The 27,813-nt window shown below is 36.8% G+C and overlaps 1 protein-coding gene across 9 annotated transcripts in view; it reads left to right on the top strand.

Annotated features, from left to right (window-relative positions):
* Positions 1–2,822: 2,822 nt before the first annotated feature.
* Positions 2,823–27,813, top strand: part of LOC127661401 (myocyte-specific enhancer factor 2A-like) — a 145,710-nt gene continuing 120,719 nt past the window's right edge. For 2 of the 9 annotated variants that reach the window (XM_052152076.1, XM_052152079.1), the window contains exons 1-2: positions 9,380–9,860; positions 23,156–23,297. The gene's annotated coding sequence lies outside the window, so the exon portion shown is untranslated. Of the gene's footprint in view, positions 3,100–9,363; positions 9,861–23,155; positions 23,298–27,813 lie in introns of those variants that run through there. The other 7 variants (XM_052152071.1, XM_052152070.1, XM_052152074.1 and 4 more) reach the window with 7 other exon arrangements.

The following is a 27,813-nucleotide window of genomic DNA, read 5'->3' as shown; positions in this document are numbered from 1 at the left end:
ATGCAGATAGCTCTGCTGTGGCAGTTGCTCATCATTTCCAGAGAGAATGAATGAGAGTTGGACTCTTTGTACCGTATGACTTATCGGTGTCATTGTGCATGTATATAAGAAGTCAATTTGTACCAGACAGTTCTGTAGACAAAGAGTCAGTTTTTGAGGGGGAACTTGGTGGATTGATTCAGAGCAGTTATAGCTCAGGGGAAGACGCTATGTCTGGAGGTGCGGGCATAAATGGCCTCATAGCGCCTGCCAGATGGAAGGAGTTCAAACAAGTGATGGCATGGATGTGTGTAGCCCTTGCAGATGCTGATAGATTTCCTGAGGCAGTGTGATCTGTAGATGTCCTCTATGCTTGTGAAAGTTGGACATTGAAAAAGGAAACAGAATAAGAGTTGATGCATTTGAATTGTGGTGTTGGCGAAGAATACTGAAGATACTGTGGACTGCCAAAAGAACAAACAAATCAGTCCTAGAAGAAATACAACCAGAATTTTCCTTAGAAGCCAGGATGGCACAGACGAATTGATGGGAATTAACATAAAATAACACAAGGTTAAGAAGCACAATTTATAATTTCATTGTTGTCAGATTTTACTGCTGATTTGAAATATGTTCTTTGATTATAATCTTGACATAGCGGTCTGGAGATTTTTCCTGAGATTTCCCCATTCAAGTACGTTGATATGAGCTGTACTTTTATGCCGCTTGTATCTATAGAAAATTGCTGCCCAGGAGAAGGACTTTGGTATAAGCTACTTTAAAGAGAACAAATGGAGAAAAAGTAATAGGTTGAAACTTCTAAGGTTTTGATTAGATATGTTACGCAGATGCATGGGTATGTGACAGTTGTGTGCGGTGCTTCGCTACTTAGGGCTGGCAGGGCATGCTCAGTGTTAATTGCACGCAGTAATGAGAGAACAGAGCCAGACAGTGAGATACAGGGTATTTTTAGAGCCTCTGCAAAGTTATCTAATGCACAGGCTCAATCTGCACAGAGACAAACTACCATGCCTTTACAAAGTAAAGATGATTTGAAAAGTCTGTGAACAAGTTTTTTTTTTTATATAAATTTATCTTCTAAAACAAATGCTTAGCAAATGAATCCGAATTCACGTTTATTGCTGAGGTAAGTTGCGCTTATGAGGTATTTGACTTGGTGGTTTGCTCCAAGAACACACATTTACACCATACAACAGTGTACAGTATAGGCCTTACACATAACAAATACAATATAAGACATACAGTATACACAGAATGTGCAACATATAATATGTAAAGCAAAATGATGTATAATACACAATACAATGTACAGTATATATACGGTGCACAAATGAGGTGTGTGACTGGTGCACAGAAACTTTGCAAAATTTATGTGTTGGATTTACTTAAAATATATATGTAGCATTTACGCATTGCACTTTTTAACTAAATTCAACTTATGGTCATTTTATGTCAGCATAACTAGAAAACATTAGTTTACCTAACCTGTTAGATATACACAAATGTATCAGTTCATTACAACTTTATTTACTTAAAAAGGTATGTCACATAAATAAGATTTAACAACTTACACATAGTTTCAAATAATTGTTTTCCCTACCTTAATTGGCTCAAAAGAAAATAATGACTGCGGTCAGTCATTAAACTTGATTGTTCAAAGAAGTGCAAATAAAGATGCTCTTCAGATCATCCTGAACCATCGGTTGGATGACAGAATCTACCTTTGACGAAATAATCCTATGCACTAGTCTGAGAGCTGCGAACTGTGGAAGATGAGAGAGAAATTTGAAGGTGTTTGGCTGGCTCTTTGAATTGGCCTATGATAATGATGCATTAATCAAATATCTACTGTCAAAACAATGACCTTAAATATGTTTATGAGTGCTATGAGCCTGTTGTTCAAAAACGACTCCCTTCTTTAACAAAGTTCAGGTAGGCAATCTAACCTGAATATGGCGCTGTTACAGTCTGTTATATGAGAGATATTATGAAATCCTTTATTAAATTGGTGGCAAGGTATCTCAGCGGTCTGGAGCTATTTGTGGTCTGGTGCAATGTTGAAAATGTCAGCTGTCTTCTATTTGAGTATGTTTCATAAACCCTCTCTGGGTCTTTATGACCTATCAATACTAAACTTAAACTTCAGCTGGCATAACCAAATTATGAAACTCTTTTTTGACTGGTTTATTTTGTCATTATACTATTGAACCTGAATCTTCCTGGCAATATACAACACAAGAAAGTAAGAAGAATTGAAACTGTACTATAATGTTGGCACTTCATGTCAATATGTCTTCTGTTAACAATTAAATTGAGACTTAAGCTGGTCTGCTGTCTGAAATGGTTTAAGCGGGTCTCCCAGCCTGGCCAAGCTGGTTTATAGCTGGTCTAGCAGCCTGTTGTTTAGCTGTTTGGCCAGCTGGTCTGCCAGATCATCTGACAAGTGCCCAATACTCCCCTACAATCAGGCAATAGACCTTGCCCAGCTAACCAGTTAAAGTTGGTTTAAGCTGTTTTCCAGCATGGTTGGTTATTGGCGGAGAAGCTGACATAGCTTTATTATAATAAAACAAGCTATGATTTTGCATCCTTCTCTCATTCATCTTTTGTGAACTACCAGGGAATGTTGTTCTCCGATCAGAACTATTTTTTATAAATAATAATAAACACAATATAAATATACATTCATCACCCTCATTGGTGAGTGACAGCGACGGCTGTACACCACTCCTCTGAGCCAAACCCTGTCACATACACGCATGCCCAGCATGTCAGCGTCCATCTAGGATCCTACTCTTCAAACTTCTGTCGCACAGCTCCCTTCCGGCAGAAAGACCCAGATATGAGAGTGTGAAGTCAGGCCTCACAGGGGCAAGAAGAAAGTCGTCCAAAGCCAGCTGGTCTGGCTTAGAGGAAAGCAAGAGAGATAGAACGTGGGAGAAGGAAAAAAAAAGAGAGAGAGAGAGAGAGAGAGAGAGAGAGAGAGAGTAAAGTAATGAAAGGACAATTAAGAAAGTAAGTGTTGCAACCTGAGAGATACACAATAGGAAGTCCTCAGCAGCAGATTCTGTGAAGGTGATGGTACAGTTCAAGAAACAGGTAAGATACATAACCATTCACAGAGGGGGAGGGGCAACAACAAAGCACTTGCGTTATGTACAAAATATTAACACATAGCATGACCTGAGTGCTTGTGGATGGTACAAGTAATGGACTAAAACAAGTGGAGAAATCGTCCTAGAACAATATCAGATTGGATGATCTAAAAAGAAAATAGTATTTTGAGTATACAATAATATTTCTGTGCCATTCATCCATAACTCATCCTGCTCCACATACAGGTGAAACTCGAAATATTAGAATATCGTGCAAAAGTTCATTAATTTCAGTAATTCAACTTAAAAGGTGAAACTAATATATTATATAGACTCATTACAAGCAAAGTAAGATATTTCAAGCCTTTATTTGATATAATTTTGATGATTATGGCTTACAGCTTATGAAATCCCCAAATTCAGAATCTCAGAAAATTAGAATATTACATGAAATCAATAAAAAAAAAAGGATTTTAAATACAGAAATGTCGGCCCTCTGAAAAGTATAATCATGCATATGTACTCAGTACTTGGTTTGGGCCCCTTTTGCATTAATTACTGCCTCAATGCGGCGTGGCATGGATGCTATCAGCCTGTGGCACTGCTGAGGTGTTATGGAAGACCAAGATGCTTCAATAGCGGCCTTCAGCTCTTCTGCATTGTTTGGTCTCATGTCTCTCATCTCTTGGCAATGCCCCATAGATTCTCTATGGGGTTCAGGTCAGGCGAGTTTGCTGGCCAATCAAGCACAGTAATACCATGGTCATTGAACCAGGTTTTGGTACTTTTGGCAGTGTGGGCAGGTGCCAAGTCCTGCTGGAAAATGAAGTCAGCATCTCCATAAAGCTTGTCTGCTGAAGGAAGCATGAAGTGCTCTAAAATGTCCCGGTAGACGGCTGCGTTGACTCTGGACTTAATAAAGCACAGTGGACCAACACCAGCCGATGACATGGCTCCCCAAACCAACACAGACTGTGGAAACTGCACACTGGACTTCAAGCATCTTGGATTGTGTGCCTCTCCATTCTTCCTCCAGACTCTGGGACCTTGGTTTCCAAATGAGATGCAAAATTTGCTCTCATCAGAAAAGAGGACTTTGGACCACTGAGCAGCAGACCAGTTATTTTTTTCTTTAGCCCAGGTAAGACGCTTCTGACGTTGTTTGTTGTACAGGAGCGGCTTGACAAGAGGAATACGACATTTGAAGCCTCAGTCCACTCCTTGTGAAGCTCCCCCACACATTTGAATGGCCTTTTCCTGACAATCCTCTCCAGGCTATGGTCATCCCTGCTGCTTGTGCACCTTTTTCTTCCACACTTTTTCCTTCCACTTAACTTTCTATTAATGTGCTTTGATACAGCACTTTGAGAACATCCAACTTCTTTTGCAATTACCTTTTGAGGCTTTCCCTCCTTGTGGAGGGTGTCAATGCTGGTTTTCTGCACAACTGTCAGGTCAGCAGTCTTCCCCATGATTGTGAATTCAACTGAACCAGACTGAGAGACCATTTAAAGGCTCAGGAACCCTTTGCAGGTGTTTTGGATTAATTAGCTGATTAGAGTGTGACACTTTGAGCCTACAATACTGAACCTTTTCACAATATTCTCATTTTCTGAGATTCTGAATTTGGGGTTTTCATAAGCTGTAATCCATAATCATCAAAATTATATCAAATAAAGGCTTGAAATATCTTACTTTGCTTGTAATGAGTCTATATAATATATTAGTTTCACCTTTTAAGTTGAATTACTGAAATTAATGAACTTTTGCACGATATTCTAACTTTTCGAGTTTCACCTGTATAATGATATTAAATGTGTCTAATAGAGCTCTGATATCTGATAATACATGCAAAGATTAATTCTGCATTTCATAAAAACAAGTACACTCTACTTACTGGGCAAATTTTCAGTTACAGCTAATTAAATTCTAAATTGGTTGGAAGAAGTATAAAATGTTGGGTCTCTTTCTAATCTCTAGACCACAGGTGGCTGGGTGTGCAGTGTTGTTTCTTAGGGTTCTGGTGCCAATGGGTGGTTGCACAGTGGATCCAGAGTATGTTCCTAGCCCTATTGGGACTATTTTTATATATAGCTCCAGCTTTACATGGCTTCAAATAGAATTTGAAAAAAATTTAAAGTCACAGAGGGCACATCATTTTGGATTTCATCAATAACGATCTGTTATTGTACATCCCTACAACACAAATGCCCTACACATGTAATGATTTATGTAAAGTTGAGAATTTTTCCTGTTTCTTGAAAGCCTGAGTGAGTTATGTGTATCTACTGTATATCAAACTGTATCCACCTCTAATAAACTTCATCAGCGAACTGATCAGCTGAAAGTAAACAAGTTTACTGAAACTGAGCTAAAACACAAACAGACATTTTCAGACTTATTTCTTTGTTCTCATGGTCACTTGAATAAGAGTGTGCTCTCTCCTTTTATCACACACAGCATGTGCACTGAGATTGAGGGAGAGACACACAAAGCAAAGCTGGTTAAAATTAAACTGATACAGGTTCGACTGGAGGACAATGAATTAAACTGACTACAGAGAGCACATCATTATGAAAACAAGCAAATCCCAGGCATTTAAGGCAATTTAGAAATCCTGGACTGCATTTTTTAAAGTCCCATTCGGGTAAGGATGTATTGTTACACTAAAAAAGCAGATATTACAGCTTTTCCTACTTATATTACAACTTTGGGCAGTTTTCCTGCTTCCTTTGGTGATTTCTGTGCTGCACTGATAGACTGATCACGAGCCGCATATATCTTCTCTCTCATAACAAATATTATCCATAACAAGCTAATCAAACATTATTGTCACTAGAGGGTGAATTGCAACTGTCATATCTGCAGGTCGGATACGATGAAACTGGGGTGTTTTCGCCTGTCAGTCATTGATGCTCTATTAGAGTTTGGGCATACCAAGATGGCAGCTAGAACATTTTCAGTGACTTCACCTCCTGCTGGCAGTTTAATGTTGCATCAGCGAACCAGTTGCATTAATTCTTCTGTTAAAAGTCCCAATTGTGTTAAGAAGATTAGCATCCAGAATGCTATTCTGAGATGCGGGTTGGCGATGTTCTGGCGGCACGAGGGGGACCTACATAATATTAGGCAGGTGGTTTTAATGTTGTGGCTGATCAGTGTATATGAATAAGTAAATAGACTAAGATAAAATAAGATCAAACTTGTAAAATGACAACCATATGTACTCTATATTGATGTATGAAACTTTATCTATTTATATATATATATATATATATATATATATATATATATATATATATATATATATATATATATATATATATATATCCAAAGCGACTTACAAATGAGGAATACAACAGAAGCAATTCATCCTAAGGAGGCAGTAATAAGATAAGTGTTGTAATACAAAGTTGCAAATTGCTCAAAGAAACATAAGTAGAAGAAGCTGAGAGACAGTGGTGATGTATATATACATACAGTATATATAATGTATTTATTTATTTTAAGAAGAAATAAGAGAGTTGCATTGGTGATTGGGTTAAGTTCTCGTGAAAGAGAAGTGTCTTTATATGTTTCTTGAAGGTGGCAAGAGAATCAGCTGCTCGGCTGGAGTTCGGCAGGTAAAACACACTAAGAAGTTGTTTAGGAGATATTACCACTGTGTCCTTGCTATGAACTAGTCATCTAACCTCAGTATGGGGACTGTCCCTGTAATGGATATAATGCATGCACTTTGGATAAAAGCATCAGCAGAATTACAACTTTCTATACTTGCAAACTACACATAAATATGAATGTGAACACGGTATTTAACATATATTTAATTACATAACAAATGGAAACTGAAAACAATGTATTACAAGTGTAGTACCAGTGTTAAATGTGTTTAATAACATAAGAAACACATATGGGTCATATACGACACACATAATATGCATTTTTTGATGCAAACTCTCATATAATAATAATTAAAAAAATCAACTAAATGTTAATAATATCAGTGCACATGATTGAAGACACCTTAATTGAGGAAAAACTAGAGTGGCAGATCAAAAGACCACTTAATCTAAAAATGATGTCTTAAAAGTAGATGATTGGTCATTTTTGACCCACATATATACATTCAAGTGTTAAATAAAATAAAAGCAGATGCTGAAACATGTTTTTAACCAAGACTATTTTTTTCTTCTTTTATTGATTACATGCAATAACAAAGTTACTTCATGAAAACAAAACTCCATGGCTTTGTCCTGTCTAAAGTTGGTAATGAAGTCAAACTACCTACAATCTGTTTAAAACAGTCACAGATAAATCATTTTCAAGAAACATTCAATCATGTATACCATTGAACATTGGGAACAAATTGATGTATTTTGTCAATGTATATGAAATTGTAAATAGACACTTTTTGACAAACCTTGGCCGATGGCTTTTCATATTGAATTAATAGATTAACTTATGGGAATGATATTCAGTAATACAATTTATCTAATAAAAATAAGCATAGGTCAACCTGTTCCACATCCTTCAAAAACAAAAACAAATAAATATTGTTCCAGTAAATATACTATTAAACTATTTAAGCAAACTACAGTTTACTATATGTTGTTAGCAAAGAACCTGGAGGAAAAATCTGATCCTCTTATTTATTCTTTATGTATGGCTATGAAGTTCAAATTTATTTGATAAAAGCAGCTGGAAAAATTAGTTTGTAGTCTATATTTTAAAATAAATAGTGTCTACTGTAGGCTGACAATTTTAAATAAACATTTAGCCTGTTGTGACCATCTATCATACCTGTTGTGTAGCAAAGGATAGCTTAAAATATGTAAAATTAGATTTGTTGACATGTTGACAGTGAATAATGCATTTTCTGAATAGTTTGTCCAAGTAATCACCAGGAGAAATATTTTGTACCGTTACACCACTTTAGAAGTAAAATCTTTTAAAATCTTTCAGAAAGTTGTTAAATTGGTCAGAGCATAAATTTGCGAGATGTTGGCTCACAGAGACCTAAAAGTCATAAAAGAATGACAGTCATTATGTAGTTTATAAAATGGGCCTTATACAAATTAGGGCTGACGATTTAACTCGTTAATTCAGTGCAATTCATTTTATAAAAAAATAACGTGTTAAAAAAATGTATGCAATTGAATGTGTCGCAATGCCCCGGGAGTGTAATAATGAAGATTCCTAAGAAATGCAAGCTTGTAGTACCACATGTTTACTCCAGAGGGCAGTAATTGAAATTTCAGCTGTGTGGCAATGCGCAGTTTATACAGTGAAGAAAACACGTTACATTCTTGCGTTGAAAACACTTGATGGAGTGCAAATTCGATCTAGGGGACCTCAAGATGTTTTCTAAGTATTAAACTATTTTTAACTTGACACAGTGACGTAAAAATTGTATGCTTATGACGCAACGCACCCGAGACGCTACACAAGCATGTCTGACGCAGGTGTACATTGACCCTTAAACAAGCCCTCATAATAAATCTCAAACTGATTGACAAATTCAGTAAACAATGCATTGTATTCTAAAGATAACTATGTATAATTATTTCATCATTATATTTAAAGATAACTAAGTATAAGTATTTCATCATTATATATTGAATTATTGTTAAATGAGGGGCTTTCAGCAAATATATGTATATGCGATTAATCACTATTAATTAATCGGGACACCATGTAATTAATTCGATTAAAAATTGTAAACGATTGACAGCCCTAATACAAACACATTATATAAATGTAAATAAAAAGCAATTTTTAAAGCACCACAAATTAGTGTAATAGTTATTTTTCACATTTGTCTTTCTTTGATTTGGCTCTGCATTAAAATCAGTGAAATTATCACTCATTTGATATCCTGCATGTCCCATTTCCATTTGATAAAACAGTGGTAAGACAGTTTCACTTTAAGTCCCGGCAAAAACAACTCATGTTCAGTACCACACCTCTTCCACAGATCCTACTTACACGTGACACTGGCACATGCAACGTAAAACGCATCTAGCTCACTTTCTCTGATTGGTCGCTGGCAAACCGCTGAGGAATGCAATTGGATAAGAAACGCGTCACTTTAAAATCACTGACACAATTGTTACTGTTGTTTTATAGAACTTAGGTCAGTCGTATCTAAGGTAGTGCCAGTCTAACGACCGTAATAAATATGAAACGTGCTCTTCAGAAAACTGGCTCATAACTCACAATCGTTAGAGTTGGGGGACTTTACCCAACAGTGACAACTTTTCGCGGCAGTGCTTTAAATATCACTTCCTTGAAGACTATTCACTTTGTTTCCTTGCTTTCTCTAACTGTAAAACACGGTGATGTCATGATGTGGAACCGTTTCCTCTCCTCTCCTCAAGGGTCGCGCGCTCACTCACTTTGCCGCCTTTAATTTGGACTAAAACACAGTATCTTAATTCTTTCGTGTTTTTTACCCTATTTGAGCTGTAGTTTTATTTTTTTCATTTTTCACATTTGTTTTTAAGCTAGAGATGAGACACTAGTAGAGTAGGAGGAGGATAAGGAGGCGGTTGACTTTGACTACGTCAGGTGTTCGTCAGAGAGGAGGAGGAGCTTATTATGCCCTGACAAGAGCCACTGCTGCTTCTTCTGAGTTTGTCAGCTCAGCTCCCGAAAATAGAAGCCGTGTGTCAATGTGACTGAAAATATATTTCTGTCACAGTGTATCCACGGGAATCACTGATACACAGTATCTATATACAGCGAGGGGGACCGCGAAGAAAAAAGGTGAGTCGCAAAAATAGCAACAATGTTTCACAGCAGCGGAGTCAGAGAGAGAGAGAGAGAGAGAGAGTAGATAGATAGAGAGAGAGAGCGAGCCTTTATGAGGGATTTGTGAAGTGAGACAGGAGAAGCGCATATTAAAAGCTTTACAATTCGTGGAGAGTCTGAAGATGTTTGTTATATGTGTCTCAATTGTTGGCAACATGAATGGAATGTTTGTTGTTGAGTCGCGAGCTTCAGAGTGAAGGACAGCAGTGTTTTTCGTGCTCGTGCGTGGTTTTGGGTTCAGTACACTTTGACACTTGGCAAATTCTGAGCTGTAGTCTCCAATATGTCGATGAAAGTTGGTCTTTATTCAACCTTTTTAGGGCGGTGTAGAATATTCCTGAAGGGGCATTTAAAAGTGGATTGATATAGTGAGACACTAAGTTTTAAAGGAGAAATGTGTGGGCACTGAACTTTCTAAATCGTTCAGTTTTAGCTTCTGAATATTGAGGCGTTAGTGGTTGAAGAGGGCCACCTGTCCCCCTTCAGAGAACTTCAGTCTCTCGCGTTTGGTAATCCTGAAGTTCTGACAGGTGCTGCATGCCAGCGTGACATATCATTTCTGGACTGAGTTACTGAAGACTCTGGTTAGAGTTGCAGGAATATATATTTAATTATATTATATTCTGGATGGAACAGTTGTTCATAGTTGCAAAGCAGCACAGGCGCCTAGATATTCATTTATTGTATTTCTGACTATTTATTCGCTATAAATTGGAATTAAGGTTAAGACATTATTACTACAGACCTCCAAAGCACGTCCTACCTCTCGTGATTATTTATTCAACCATTTACTCTCGCACTGTTACATACGACTTAATATGCTTAACTTTTCGGTCTGAAATCTAGATGGTGCTGGTCTCTTACGGAGCTTTGAACAGCTGACAGTAACTGTACAAAGTGTCTAAGTGGTTTATTGCAGGCTATCATGCTGTATGTTAGTGAAATGAAAACAGTTTGACACGTGTAAATTGATTTCCTCAATAACTTTGTAATAAGATTTTAATTTGACTATTGATTTAATGTTATGTTATTCGTGATGTCATGCTGTCTTTTTACAAACTAGTGAGAGGTCTAGCTATTGTGGGGTACATGACTGTAATTTACAATGTCATTGAAGTTATTAAATTAAATATAATTTCACTTTTCATTTCTGCTATCTTCAGTTTGTATTGTTAACCAACAATGGGGCCATTGCCTGTTGTCATGCACTGAAAAAAATCTGTTGGTTTAACTTAATTCAGTTGTGGACATATGTTCCACAAAATGAAAATGTGTTTCTTTAATACGAAATTAAAATGTAGGCTCTCCTCAAATACTTTGTGAAGCAACAACCTAAATTTATCGTGTAGTGCGAATGAATTGAGTTAACCTATCTTAAACTTGATATGATCTTATAACTCTTTTGAAACTCGCAGTTACACGCTAGAAACAAACACTAGCATATATATATCTTCTTGTACTGTATAACAAATATTTCACTGCTGAGAGTTTACAGATCCCCAATCAGTCATTATAATGATCCCTCTGTATTTGCTTCATGAGAAAAGCAATATATAGATTATTTTCAATAGTAACATACCCAACCTCAGCTTAACATTAGCGCCACACCTCTCCACAACGGTAACCTACATTTAAAAAATCTTCTAAATCCAACAAAAATAGAACATTAAACACTAACAAGTCTCATACTTGTTTTTATTTAGCATATAAATGCATAAAATACTTAATTTTAAAATGTACCCTTCCAATCCAGTCCCATCCAATAGGAACTGGAAATCCCCTGCCCGGCTTCAGCAATGCATTGATGCAACAACAGATATTATTCACAGTGTGTCAACACCATTAGATTAAGTGAACATAGATGGATTGTACACAATGAAATCAAGTTGAGAGCAAATGCTACATTTTTTTGTTGCATTAGCTCATGTTAAATAAGTTAATTGAGCATGCAATACAAATAACTTTGAGTATAGAACATCCGTTTGAAGGCTGAATCCATTTGAACATTTCATAGCAATGTGATATCACTTTTTCATAACTTTGTTGAAAATCACTTGGACATTACGCAATATTATTATGTTCTCATGTCAAAAAGAAAGGTGTCAAGTTGATCTAAAGTGTTCTTGTTTAGTATTTTCAATAGAGCTGCTTTCCCTTTTTTCATTGTGTCTTCAGAAAAATTAAGCGTAATCTCATACATCCTCACTTTATGCTATTTAAATACTGATTAATTTAATACAACCCCAATTCTGAAAAAGTGATGCTAATAAAAACAAAAATGAGTTATTTGTCAATTATAATCACACTTTGCTATATTGAAAGCACCACAACTTCACATAATACAATGTTTTACCTTGTGAATTGTATTATTTTTTTTCTAAATGTACAGTATTTCAAATCAGATGATTCCAACATGCTCCAAAAAAGTTGAGACGGGCAATTTAAGACTAATAACAATTTGACGAGTTGAAATAACAAGGAGATGTGAAACAGGAGACGTGAAACAGGAGATGTTAAACAGGTGAGACAATCATGTCATAGTATAAAAGGAGCCTCCAGAAACAGCCTAGACCTTCAAGAGCAAGGATCATTTGAGACTTGTCCATTTGCCAACAGATGCTTCAGCAAATAATTCAGCACTTTGAGTGTTAAATGTTAGTTAAAAGAGTCAAGGAATCTGGTGAAATCTCGGTGCATAAAGGGCAAAACGAAAACCACTTCTGATTGCACATGGTCTTTGATCCCTCAGACATCACTGTCTTAAAAAACATCATTCATCTGTAATGGATATCATGAACATGGGCTTGGGTTACATTAGTAAACCTTTGTTAGTCAACACCACTCGCCGCTGCATCCACAGATGGAAGTTAAGACTTTAATATGCAAAGCAGAAGCCCTACATCAACAGTGTCTAGAAGTGCTACAGACTTCTCTGGGCTCGGTCTCATCTTAAATGGAAAGTAGAACAGTGAAACTGTGTTTTTAGTCTTAAGAGTCCACATTTCAAAAAGCTTTTGAAAAACACAGTCCTGTGTTATCCGGAGCAGAGAGGATAAGGACCATCTTGCCAGTGTCTATATGGGCCAGGGGTGTGTCAGTGCACATGGCATGGGTTACTCGCACATCTGTGAGAACACCATTAATGCAGACAGATATGTACAAATTTTGGAGCAACATATACTGCCATCCAGCACTACAGTGGTTAACACTCAACTGTCCCAACGTTTTTGGAGCGTATTGCAATCATCTGGTTTGAAATTACTGTAAAAAAACAAAACCCCCCCCAAAAAACTATGAAATCCACAAGGAAAAACATCATATAATTTGTAGCTGTAGAGCTTTCAATAGGGTGATTATAATATACAAATCACTAATTGTTGCTTTTATTAGCCTTTTTCACACTGTCCCAACATTTTCGGAATTGTGGTTGTCCATTTTAATGAATAATTTGATATTTGTCTTAGAAATGCTTGTGTAAAACACTGATTTCAATTTAATACAATTTAAATTAATCATCAGTATTTACTTTGCTTTTCTGTGCAGAAAAATGCTCGATCAAATTAGTTTGTGTTTTAAATAATACCTTGAAACAAATGTGTTATTATAAATACAGTTTGATTTGTTTTTTTTTCTTTCTTTTTTGTAATATGTGTCCTCTCAGAGCAGAGCAACTGACTTTGAAATGCACAGCCTAATCATTCACAGGCAAAAAAAATACTTGTGCTTGTGAGATTACACATGCCTCTGTAAAGGGCCCTGTATCCCGCTATTTAGTTATCAGTAAAGTGCCTTTGACTCACCGTGATGACTCTCCTTAAACATATGTCATTTTGACCTTCACAAAATGTGTCGATATTATTCTACATTAATAAAGAAAAATTTATGAAACAGCATACATGTTGTCTTAACCAGTTGTCAAAGGCTGAATGGGGATGTGTTCTTAAGGTCGCTCATTGCTTGTGTCTGACTAGCTTTATTATTACAAGCCACATGAGGCAGGCAATCAGGTCATTGTACATCATCATGAAAATGACCTCAGGAATCATGTTTGCCTTTCCCACTGATTGTTTGGCCTTTTAGAGGCTTACAACCAATGGTCAAGGGTCCAGCACACATTAGTTACGTGATTGGTTCAATATTTCAAGCTGCTCTAAAAGAGATGGTATAATTGAAAATGAAGTGTTTTGTTTTGTTCAAAAATGGAAAAACAAAACAATGTTTTTGTGCACAAGTGCTTGTTTTTGATTTGGGCTGGAGCAGATGTATTTGATGTGTCCGGGCATGACATTAAAAGTAAACAACAAGAAAATCTAGATACAAATCAAAGCTTTATATTTTCACAAGCTTGCATGAAATGTGTGTTTGTGAAGGACAGGGATTTATTCAGTCATGGTGTTAGATAGGGCTGGGATAAACGATTATTTTTTAAAGGATTAATCTAGCGATTATTTTTTCGATGCATCGATTAATCTAACGATTAATTGTTTCCGTCCGATTCGATTTCGATTATCTCCCCATTAATTGACTAATAGCAATTTATACATGTTGATTTACATATCTGAATGAAAAAAACATGAATTCCTTAACATTGCAATATATGTTTATTGCTCTTAAAATATACAAGACTATACAAGTGCAAATTAATGCATTCTTAGTCAGAGGTAGCATTCAATAAAACCTTGAAGCCTTGAAAACACATAGGCCTAGCTTACTGAAAAAAGTGCATCTTTTAATTCTTCATTCACATAAAAAATAACAACAACATATAGTAGTAATACACTCTGCCACTCACCTTTTTCTTAAACTCAAGATTCAAAAATAAAATTCAAGTAAAAGTGTACAAGAGCAAAATAATGCATTCTGATGTCTAGCATTCAATAAAAAAATAAAAAGGTCACCCAGCCACCCTTTTTTAGAGCTATTGAAAGAATACAGTAACTATTGTAAACTTGGGGGCTTTAAGCTAATACAGAAAGTGCTTTTCCAACAAAAAATAAACATTAAGAATTCAACATTTATGTTGAACATAGGCCTAGCTTACTGAAAAAAAGCATCTTCATTCACATGCAAATAACAACTTACACTCTGACACTGTCCTTTCACCTTAAGAATAGTGAATGAGTGTGTGTGTCATTCAAGACAAAATACAGTCATATATTGGAGTGGAGGAATGTGAGCATTTCAACATGCAGCTGCTCCCGGGTGGCGCCTCTTCAGGTGCTGGTGCATTGCCGTGGTGCTAGAATGGAAGGCCATCTCTATTTTGCAAAGACGACATATCACAGAATTGTTTCCTTTTAAATGAAAGAATTCCCATACTTTAGAGGAACGACTGTGTGCCGCCTTGCACTTCTGATAGTCTAAGGAGCCACTCGTGTTGCTACTACTCTCTGGCGCCGCCATCTTTGTTTTGGGTCTGACGAATCGACGCGCATATTTTGTCCCAGCCCTAGTGTTAGAATATATTTTGTTTAATTATTTTATCCCTCTGCACTTTGACTGAGATATTAGCTTATGAACGGTACATACAGTACACACTGAATATGTTTATGGTATGAGCCGCAGTTTTAAATGTTAAAATAAGTTATCTTAATCAGACGCGGCGTCGGCCGATTTTGCCGGGGCTTCAGCCCCGAATGTTTTGAGTGTAGCCCCGAATGTATTTTGAAAAGTTGACTGACAAATATGAAACCGGACAATAGCCTATGTAAACCCCCGAAATCATAAGTTGCCTTATTTCATTGTGCTTTGGCTTTGCACATGCTGCATACAGCCTGTAAAAATAGACATAGGCATAATCTAGCTTATAGAATAAGTTTCTTATAGAATAAGTTTCTTTGCTGTCGGTAGCCTATGGGCGACTCCGTTTCTTCCTCTCTTTTGAATATGCAGCAGGTAGGGGAGGAGTTGACATCAACTAATGTTACTTAGTGGCGAGTTAACAGCAGTTAGCAGGAAAGACAGCAAAAATGAAGCAAATGAGGCTTTGGGGATTTTTCCGAAAGAAGTCAGTGGGTAAGAATTCACATTTTTTTGGTCCTTAAAGTCTGAAGATCATCATCTGGCTGGCTTTCACCCACAGTAGGCTAAACCTCACTCTCCTAACCTCAAGAGGTGGACTAGCGACTGACATTAAAGGTTGTAGCCTACAGCCTCCTTGTTAGCGCAGCCGCCTCCCATGCCAGAGACGTTGGTTCGAGTCCCGTTCGGAGCATACTTTCATTATTTATCAGTTGTTGTTTTCTCTAAGGATAACCAATGAGCATTAACATAAAATGTGTGACTTGTTTTGTGATATTAGTTTGTAGTAAATATACACTTTGATTTGATTCAATGGTTTTGTAGAGGGTAGAAAAGATGAGCTACTGACTGAGGAGCCAGCAGCAGCAGCTGTGCCAGAATCAGGCATGGAAACTGCTAACAATTAATTAGTCACTTTACTTTAGAGAAAGTTAAAAGTGAAACATTGTTTATCCCAATGCTCCTAATGCTCCTAATGAAAGGATTTTGACAGATGAACATTGAGAATTATATACAGTTCGATGCCATGGTGTGTCAATGAACTTAGACTAAAGTCATTCATGTATTGCTTTAACTTAGGATCTTATACATCATTTTGACTATTCATGTCAAAAAATATAAATTATTTATATTAAATATTTTTTTTTTACCTCACTTTACTGACTATAATATAACTCTTTTGTGATGACTTTATGTTAATGTGCATGGAAATTCAAGAATCATGATAGATCTTAGGGCAATCCCACTGATCTGCTCTTCCCAATACATTTACTTCAATGGTATTGGTCTACAAAATGAAATATGTGGCACTTGATGAATTAGTTGTGTGAAGCTGATTTGCAATAAGTTATGTGCTGTATCTGTTCTTTTGCATCACAGATGATTCAGGGAGGAGAGAGGATGAGTTAGTCGAGGATAGTACTAGAGTGGAAGATTTAGGAACTGTAGAAACAGGCCCAGCCAGAGCAAAACTCGAAGAATACCCTCTCACCAGATTTGGACTACAGAGAAGTGGTTGCTAGTGTGAAAATAAAATTGTCTGGGCTAAGCCCCGGATGTCCTTCATTGCTGGAAAAGCCTCTGATCTTAATTAAATTTGTTTTACAGGCTTCATTTATTTACAATTTACATGCATCTATAATGAATTGGAAATAAATCATATTTCAGTCAAGCCTTAAAGGCCATCACCTTTTTCTCCCCCATCTGGCCTGCTGTTTGACTTCATTATAGTTTAATAAGCCCAAACTAAAACCGAGTCAGCACTGAAAACATGCTGAAACTCAATAGCTTTCTATTTACACTCTCAACAATGAATTAGTCAGCAAAGGAATTATTTTAATATTCTGAATGTTCCCGATCAAATCCGATAAAGTATGACACTTTTGAAATAGACTAGTGTCTTGTTGTGTTCTGATAATAAAGCAACATAAACAGATTGTTTATAGTTTATCATTTCTTTATCTCTATATATTATGCAGGGTTGTCAACTAAGTCTATGCTTGGAGATTTATGAGTGCAGAAGTGCCATTTATGGTACAGACTTTTGTTTCTTTCATTGGTTGCATTTACATCACTTTCCCATTCAGCCCCAGTTACTGCTAATGCAGTCAAATTAATCTAGACCTAATATGATTTCCAGATTGGACCCCAACAGCACTGGAACATACATTCACTGAGCACTTCATGAGGAACTCTATGGTCCTAATAGAGTTCCCGACGTGGTCTTCTGCTGTTGTAGCCCATCCGCCTCATGGATCAAAGCATTGTGCATTCTGAGATGCTATTCTGCTCACTACAATTGTACAGAGTACTTATCTGAGTTACCGTAGCCTTTCTGTCAGCTTGGACCTGTCTGGCCATTCTCTATTGACCTCTCGCATCAACAAGGCATTTCTGTCTGCAGAACTGCTGCTTACTGGATGTTTTTTGTTTTTGGCAACATTCTGAGTAAACTCTAGAGATTGTTATGCGTGAAAATACCAGGGGCCAGTTGCACCAGCTAGTTGTGGCACTAAATGGGCACTAAGTCATAATTTATGCACTACTAAATATTTGATTAAATTTAGATAGGATGTAACCTTAAGTATAAACTAAATATTTAAGGCAGCCTCCGATCAGGAGTGACAGATAATAAAAGCAGACTTGTTTAATGACATCAATGTGCTCATGTTTTGTGTGACAGGATTCAATCCTTTCAAAATATATGATGATGTTGGCATTTACACTCGTTTTCATTTACGAGAGAGAGAGAAAAAATGTAATTTTAAGTAGAGCCCGACCGATATGGGATTTTTGAGACCAGTACCGATTTTAGAGGGGAAAAATTCACAGATTACCGATATGGTGGCTGATATCTTTGAGCTGGAATGAAAACAGTCCTTTTCTATGTGGATTTTGCACCAATATGAGTATGCAAAGATTCTCAGAAGGCTGCTTTCTTAAACAAATATTTTTAGCAAAGAATTTTCAACAAATTCTATAAATGAACACTAACGAATAAATAAAAATACAATAAATGGCTTAAAAAACATCAGTACTGTATGTTTAGTATCAGTCAGTTGCTTACCATTTTAAATAAAGAATAAATAAAACTACAATAAATAGCTAAGTAAACATCAGTACTGTTTAGTATCAGTCAATTGCTGACCATTAAAATAAAGAATAAATTCAAATTAAATAAATATCTAAATAAACGTCAGTAATGCATGTTTAGTATCAGTCAATTGCTGATCATTAAAATAAAGAATAAATACAAATTAAATAAATAGCTAAATAAACATCAGTACTGTTTAGTATCAGTCAAATGCTGACTATTAAAATAAAGAATAAATAAAAATAAAATAAATGGCTAAATAAACATCAGTACTGTTTAGTATCAGTCAAATGCTGACTATTTTAATACTGCCAGTCAGTAAGGGTCAGGTTGTAATAGAAGAAGCATTTACACCTGCCAACACAAGAGAAAAACAGTGGCAGCGGTGTTACACCGTATTCTGCTGTACAAGTTCAGGGGAACTTTCAATGTATAATGCAATGACTGGAATTTTTCAGTTGAAGAGGGTACCAAACTGTGAATCCTGAACAAAACTGTTTGGTGAATACATGTTTACACATTAGCTTCCACTCAGCTGACAAGCAATGAAAGTAGCTATGTGATTATCTAGTTAGCTATAAGCTTGTTGTCATGGACAGTAAAAGAAGAACTGGCATTGCGTCTCACCAACTAGGTAACAACGTAGTGTGAAATCAACATTCAATAGACACAATCCACCACCGCAACGTTGTCTGCTGAGCTGCAAAATGATGGTCTGTTTACCTTTCAATCTGCTACATTACTGACTACACTGACAAACTATAGCTGGCTAACACAGCAAACAGATGTGATAAACAGGAGTGACATGGTTGTCAGGTATAGGGTTAACGTTATGTTAGTTATATTGAAAATGGAAAATGATTCATTGTTCATTGTTTATTAACTTTCCAGTATGTATTTCACACACTAGTTAGCGACTTATCAAGAAGTCACCACTTAACACTGCACTGCTTAACTCGTCAGCTCAGCTCAGATCTGTAAGCAGTGGAGTCGGAGCACGCTCTGCTGGACAAACTATGTTATGCCACCAATTCTAAAGCATTGTTTTCTACATTATATGTTCTAAAAAAAGTTTTCATATCTGCGCATATCGGTAAACATTTACGCCGATACCGATATATCGGTAAAAGTCTAAAATTGGCAGATAATATCGTCCAACCAATATATCGGTCGGGCACTACTTTTAAGCGGCTCTTCAGCATGAAACCGTTGTAACGGTGCAGTTTTCAGGGTGCATTGTCCAATGTCAATTTTCAATAGATAAAAAAAAAATATATGATATTAAAATGAATAAATGTCTATTTTTCCAACCTGTATTAGTATTTATTTATCACCCCTTATTTATTTTACAGTTCCTATTTATTGTTATTTACACAGGAAAAATATACTATTTATCAAATGTAGCTACTTTTATTATGTATCGTATTTTAATGGGGATTTCATTTATTACAGCTGACAGTTATGGGTTACAAGGTTTTAACATCAACTGTAATGTGATAAAACTGAAATGCACAGCTTTTTAATACTTCTGTGCACAAATTTGAAGGCTTCTTATTGGATCAATGAAAACGTCATATTATGCGACTAGGGTTGCAGCGGTATACCGGTTTGAAAATTGGCGGTTATCATACCATGTACATTTGCTTATCTACGGTATTGAGAAAAAATGCAACCGGATGGAGAATCTCACGTGCACATCTCCTTTATTCCTTGTCTGCCTGTCAGACTCGTCAACTTGCAACACGCACGTGCGCACGCAGTGGAGAAAATGTCTGAGAGAAGTGAGGCGAGGGGGTCTGACATGAGTTTGTGTGTTAGTTAAAGCAGTGTTTCTCAACTGGTCTATTCAGATAGCAGGGAAAGAACAATACCATGGTTCTCCCATTGAAGATATTTCGGCGGCCGCTCAAGTGATAGACTATTTAGGACTGCGACGCAGATTTAATGATAATCTCGCAAACAGCTAAAGCAGACATGGGCCACATACGGCCCGCGGCTCATTTATCGTAAATGCGTTTTTATTTTTCATTGGATATTTCAGTTAATTTGCATTGGGACATGCTCAGGGTTGCCAGATAAGAGACAAAACACCCCCAGTTTGAGATTTATACTTAAGCAAATTGGAAATATTCTGCCTAATGTTATACTTATATTGTGCAATCTGGCAACCATGCACATCTCGCTTTCTCCTTTGAACAAATTTTGTGATCTGTACAATATTCTGCTCAAGGAAAAGTGTTATACAGCTACTCTGTGTCCATTCTTGAGGCTGCTTGTGATGTTTGGTGCTACTAATTTTGCAGGTAAACCTTCTCAGTGATTAAATTAAATATAAAAGTAGATCTCAGCATCATTGACACACGGAGGGGTAATCATTGACATGCAAGCAAAAGCAAGCCAGAGATGAATATGTAAATTAATTTTTATTTGTGCAAAGTAAACTCGCCTGCTTTGCGATAAACATTAAAAGTTCTTTTTTTTTATTTTTTATTATTATTAAAACTAACAGGGAATAAATTAACAGGGAATTAGAGATGGCAAAATAAATGTATAATCTCCACCTTTATTCAGTTTTTTAATGTCTGATAGAAAAGTATCTATCTTTGTAGAGCAATACAATACTTTAGGCAATTGCAGAATAGTCCCATTAGTCACAGATACACTTCAGAAAATTGAGTACACAACTATTTCTGGGCTTAAAAGATACAAAAACCAAATCAATGCAGAACATTGTATCTCAAAAGGAATACAATGTGGCCCCCTTTGCACTGCTTAAAGCCCGATGTGGGCCCCTTTACCAAAATAGTTAAAAATATTAATAATTACACACATCACCTTTACAAATTTGTTTCAGGATTTTACATGAGTTATATTTTGACAATGTTTCAGTTTCACTTGTAATAATCTAAAGGTAGAATCTAGTAGACCTCATTTTATATCAACAGTGGCAGTTGTAGTTAAAGTTTCAAGATGTGTTTCAGCTAGTATTTATTTTTCATAAATACATTTATTTATTATTATTATTACTATTATTTAAGACATGGTAATGAGGAGCCTTTCCTTCTGAGTAATATGTGTATAAATATGTAATATTAGGTAACAAATGGGATAATAATGGGCTCATATATGTAAATATGCTCTAAAGTCACTTGATGCATGTCCTTGTACTGGAAAACCATGAACAAAACTATGCAACATAAAAGGAAATGCGACCCAGGATACATTAAATACAGGTTATGTTTAATCTATGGCAGGTTGCCACTTGATTTCAAATGTAAAATCTGTCCTGAATCAAAACCAGTTGAGAACCAGTGAGATAAAGGTACAGACAGGAGCAGTCTGGCCTCACTGTTGCGCACCTACAGTATGTTAACTGTTAATACTCATAGGACATTACTTTAAAAGCTCACACAGCTGATGTTATTTTTCATTTAGTAGTTCATTTAACATGTAAACTAACATGCTTTAGTTATATAACATGTTATAGTTTCATGCTATTTGTTATCATGTTTATAATTCTGTTAGCTTTCTTATTTTTTCTATTTTCAAAAGGGAGACTTTTTTTTACACATACTTCAATAAAATAAATGGTTTCAAGTTTCAATTATAATAAATTGTTTGCTCAAAAATAAATAAATAAATAAAATAACCCTTCTGTTTTCACTGATAATAGTAATTGTGTAATACCATATACTGTGAAACCGTGATATATTCTGAGACTGTTATCATACTGTGAAAATCTCATACCGTTGCAACCCTATGTGTGACTACATATTACTTTACAGAGAGCTTGTGACCTACTAGTTAAGTCCTGCCTTAAGAACAGGTGGTGCAACCAAATTAAGCACAGACTTAGTTACAAACTGACTAGTAGTTACTAAGCCTTTAGTGTGAACTTTACATCCTAACTTAAGTGAGCACTTTCGCACAGCTGCTGCAACCCTACCCAGGAGATCAGCAGTTACAGAAATACTCAAACCAGCCCATCTGGCACCAACAATCATGCTCCTGACTCATATCTGTATGATTTTATGCATTGCACTGCTGCCACACGATTGGCTGATTAGATAATCCCTTGAATAAATAGGTGTACAGGTGTTCCTAAAGTGCTTAGTGAGTGTAAACATCATTTCCACAAAACATATGACCTCTTGTGTCTTACAGCTTAAGTAGTAATATTTGAGAGCAAATGGGCTATATAAACCTACTCAGGCTTGCTCCTTTATATTTCTCCCCTATGCTTGTCATATATTAGACTGTAGTTTACAGTTCATTGGGTTTAACATTTGAGGGTTTAACATTTGATTCACTGTCAGTATACATCCTCCCATGGGCATCCCGGTGCCGTTCTCATAAAATAAAGTCAGCTGTGGAGAAGTGGAGCTCAAGAGGTAGTGATTGGTGTTGTGCAGGGTGGGGGTTAGAGCATCTCCCACTGTGCTGTTCACAGCACTCCAATCTCACAGCCTGCTCTCAGCTCCTTCCAGGAGAGAGTGAATAGAGAGAGTCTGGAGTGTGTGGGCGAGTCTGATCTGCAATTAACGCTGGTTGTCAGAAAGAGAAGACTGCCGTTTACACCATGCTTCTGAATCACTGAGCGAAACACTTTTCCTCTACTCCCTTCCCCCTATTACAGGACATTTTACCCAAGGAGGAGAAAGCACCAAGAAGCTCCAAGTAAAGAGAAGCATTGAAAGCAACAGAAGAAAGAACAAAAATAAGACTTGAGCCAGATATTGTGGGTCCAGGACTGAGGATTGTACTGCTTTGTTTGTTAGGTAAGCCCATCTCTTCTTCTCTTCCTAATAGCCTATTGCATCTTTGTTTTAATTGCAGCAGAGACAAGCTCACTTTCATGTATTAAATTGAACATACTAAGCTTTATGCAGTGCCATATGGTCAGTTGACAGCTAATATTAAGTCCCTGCTTTATGTTTAAATATGGAACTCTGACAAGTTGCATTCATGTTTCAAAAAAGGAGTTACACTGTCAATATAAAAGTTTCAGTCTGAAATTACAATATTCTGCTGAATTTAATGTGAAACACCCTATACTTAAATGTCTTATTTGAGTCAGCTGCAGCTGGCAAAGGATTCATTGTTCAGTCTCAAACTTAGCCACAAATGTTATTTAACAAGTGGAGGGTGGACCTTTTCAAAACAAGAGTATGTAATTTTGGTCTCTGTAGTGTTATGAAATTAAATGTATTCAATCATTAACAATCACAGACAATAATGTGATGTAGTATTTATATATTTACACTATGGAATTCTGTAAAATATGTAATGTTTGAAAGCACAAATAGCTATGAGGTAGATAGAACAGGGTTATTTGATCTTAAGGATCTTAAGTGCAATTTTTGGCTTTGGATTTGTTTTCAACTAACCAAAGCAAGCAAACAAAAATACCACTCAGCCCATCATTTACAAACTTCCTTTAATGATACATATGTGCAGTCCTTACTGGAAACAAGCAGTTGTCAAGGGACATAATTTACTCCAAATTTGACGCACCATGCTCATTATTTGTTCGAACGGTTCTGTCGCAGGCCCAGCCTTGCTCAAGAGTTTAGGACTTTAGCAGTTCTGTTCTAAATATTTTTCAGATCAGACCTGATCTGGAAGGAATGTGCCATACATTTGCACCATATCCATTAAATCACGCTTGGTTTTCTTTTTGTTCAACGGCTCTCTTTTACGCTTGCTCAGAGCAGCGTGATTCATTGTTTATTGGAACCCTATCGTTAAGCTGGAGATTCCAGCATTCTCCCGTGAGACCTGGAGGCAGGATGCAGAATCTTGAGCCCAGTAGATAATGTTTGAGCCATAGTTTGCTTGTGTGGGCACTTCGGGCCTTTTTTCCTCCTTTGGGAACATCTCAGAGGATTTTGTATTCAATAAAAGGCATATAAATGGAATTCTTTTATCATCATAAAGGGCATATTTATGAATATGCATTGCATGCGTATAGGCCTATTCAGTTGATTTAGCCAATGCTGACTTCCCTCTCAATTATCTGTGGTTTTTGGATCAGCTCACTAGCCAAGCAGAATGTACAATGTCCCAGCGGAGTCACCCATCAATCAGCCATAAGTAGCAGCTCCAAAACCAGAAACCTCTGGCTGCCTCCTGTCCCACCACCGCGCCACATTGCCACACGTTTGATTCTAAATAAGTTACCAAAGGATATGTGAGACATGTTAGGCAAACAGAAAAAACCCTATTTAAAATGTGTATCAAAATATTAGCTCCTCATTTAACTCACGTACACACAACTGCGCCTGTTACCACTCATAAATAGGTTTCCATAGCACTTGCCAAATAAAACTATCTATCAAGTTCTTAGGCTCCTCAATTTTAACTTTATTAGGCAGCTCCTTTATATGTAGCGATGATGACTTCCAAAACATCGGCCTTGATATTAGCATCCAAGTTTGCTAAATACTACTTAACACTGAGAATTATCTGGCTAGATACACATCAGCTGAATGTATTTTTGCAACTCTATTTGTCACTACCTAGAAAAGCCTTGTGAATAGAAATGCATTGCTGTCTGTCTGGTCTTGATTTAGAACTGCGTGAAGGAAAGCACAAGAGTGTTGTGTTATCCAACCCAAACATTTGTAAACACAAATATGTACTTATATTTTTTGTAGATTCAAATCCTTAGTTTCTTATTTGTGGATGTGCAGCAAAAACTACATTAATTTTGACAAACAGTCTCCATTAAACTTCTAAGATTCATTAAAGTGTATTAAACATTTATGAATGTCAGAAGTCTAATGCAGACTAAGTAGTCTCACAATGCCACAGTCACACTGTATCAAAAGTATATCTCAAGCATTAAAAAAAGAGAGTTGTTATAGGACAGATGCCATAGTTTCCACAGCATAAAATAACAACCGGGAAAACATTTTTGTGAATTTTTTAAATTAGGGAGTATTCTAGTAATAAAAGGCTCCACCATCACAGAGACCACTGCATTCTATTTGTAATTTTAAAATTGATTCTTAATTAATTGTGTCATACTTTACTTGCTATAGTGCTATTTTAACATCATGTTTCCCTTGAATATCTACACATCAATGTAACAGCATCCTTGATAGCATTTGACGTGTGCTGTGAAAGATCTACCACATTAATGCTGTGTTGCGGGAAGGCTGTATTTGCATTTTCTAAAGAAACAGCTAACACTGACCTTTCAATTGCCCTGCCCTTGCTTGCGACCTCTGGTGGTAAGCCACCTCATACGGTCCACTCAGCACATGTGCTGCTGAGCAGAGCAGAGCGGCTTAAGGATCAACATCCTCTTTCCCATCTACTTCGCCCTTCCTGAAGATGTGGTCATGTGCAATGCCCTGGCTTCAAGTGTCCTTACCTCCTTTGCTCTATAGGTCATGGCTGGGTACTCGGTAGGGGTGAGCCTGAAGCCAGAGTAGCAGCCCAAAGCTGCTAATCCTCTTTCTGTACTGATCCTCTTCCTCTCTGCCTCCTCACCCTGCCACCACGCCGCCCTCTCAGGGTTAAGAGGGCAGCTTAGGCAGGAGTCCCATGTTGCTCAACACTAGATCAAAACAAAACAAAAACTTTCAAGTGCAGAACACTAATCCATGTAGTCCGTGGAGGGTAATTTACCACAGATTATCTTGTTTTGTGGGTCAGTGATTAGCCTTAACATGAGTTTCATTAAGAACTTGATGAGTTCAAGTTTCTCTTGAAGCACCGCTAAAGGATTTTGTCTTGTATCTCTTGCGCTTGTCATCAGAGTGAAGTTTAACAACTCTTGTATTTGCGTCTGAATGTACAGTATAATTGTTATTTGACTTTTGTAAGCTGTTGATGAGAAATGTTTTGTACAGTTTAACATGGTTTCCACTAACATGAACTAGCATTGAACATTTGCATTTCATAAATTAATATTAACCAAGATTAATAAATGCTGTAAAAAATATTGTTCACTGTTAGTTGTTTTTACCTAATGCATCTACTAATGTTAACAAATGCAACTTTATTGTGAAGAGTTAACAGGAGATAGTAGGCAGTATGTCAGTCTCAGTCACCATTAATTTCATTGCAACTTTTTTCAATATAGTGAAAGTGAATGGTGACTGAGGCTGTCATTCTGTCATGAGTGTGAGCACACGATGACCGAATGTTCATTTTTGCTGAAAAAAAAACCTTGAAGGAAAACTTTCATCCTGCATCCTGGTAAACAATGCACTTAGGAACGACAACATTAAAGCCTGTGAATCTCCACTCTCAGACCTTCATGCAATATCACGTGACATCAGCGAGGGTGCACACAAGCGATTGTGGCTTTTGAGGTGGGCTCATGAGAAGTGAGTGGTGGAGACTGGCACGGCTGATAGCTGATGGCTCGGAGGAGTGACGCAGTCTGCACCTGTGTTCCGCCAAAACCCCCAACGTCTCATCACCTCTGCTCTGTGGGCATTGATGTGTTTGCTTTAAACCACAGCCGTGCATTGCTCTGCATGCTCAGGATATCAGTGTTGAATGCTATCATGGACACACCTTATGAGAGAGACATGTCTCAATAGAACCATAAAGTTGTGCTTGTATTGTTTTAAAGTCTGCAGCCCTTCTGCCTTGTTGTTTTCCCCTTATATCATAGTGGGTGGGTTTTGAATTTGATGTTGTTTTCATGCCACATTATTGTTGTGTATCATCACTATTTGTAGTCTTAAGGAATGGTTATACGCAAAATGGCACATCATCTGTCACGCGTGACGATGCTGTAATGCCACGGTGTCTGTAATAACTTCAACTCAAAGACTTGAACTTCTTTTAAGTAGGTACCACCATTTCTTCTACTCCCACTTGTTCTTCTTCCTTTGCAACCTATCATGGCAAAACACAAACAAACAAATGGAACAAACCAAAAATTATCGTATTATTTGTTTTGCGGTCACACAGTGGATCAGAGGGATATTTTATCTTTTGTCTGGGCAACCTTGTGTCTGGTGAACTGATATTCCTGAATTGCAGGCTTATGTCACATTGAGCTGAAAGCATGTTTGGCACATAAGTCATAATAGCAAAACCATCTACTTGTTCTGGGTGTGTCACTTTAGTTTAACAAGACTTTCCCAATTGCCAGAAGCATAATGCTCTCTTTAAACTCAATTGAACCTGAAAGTAAGTAATATAAGTCCAAAAGTAAAGAAACATACCTATGGAGTAGGACTAGAATTTACCCAAAGTACTGTTTTTTCTTAAAACAGAATGACAAAATAATAATGCTAGCTAGGCTAATGCATACAGTAATGAATGACC

The sequence above is a fragment of the Xyrauchen texanus genome, chromosome 21, assembly GCF_025860055.1.
Source record: "Xyrauchen texanus isolate HMW12.3.18 chromosome 21, RBS_HiC_50CHRs, whole genome shotgun sequence".
Classification (NCBI taxonomy): Eukaryota; Metazoa; Chordata; class Actinopteri; order Cypriniformes; family Catostomidae; genus Xyrauchen; species Xyrauchen texanus.
Note: the sequence above shows the minus strand (reverse complement) of the source record. Positions and strands in the feature narration are given on the sequence as shown.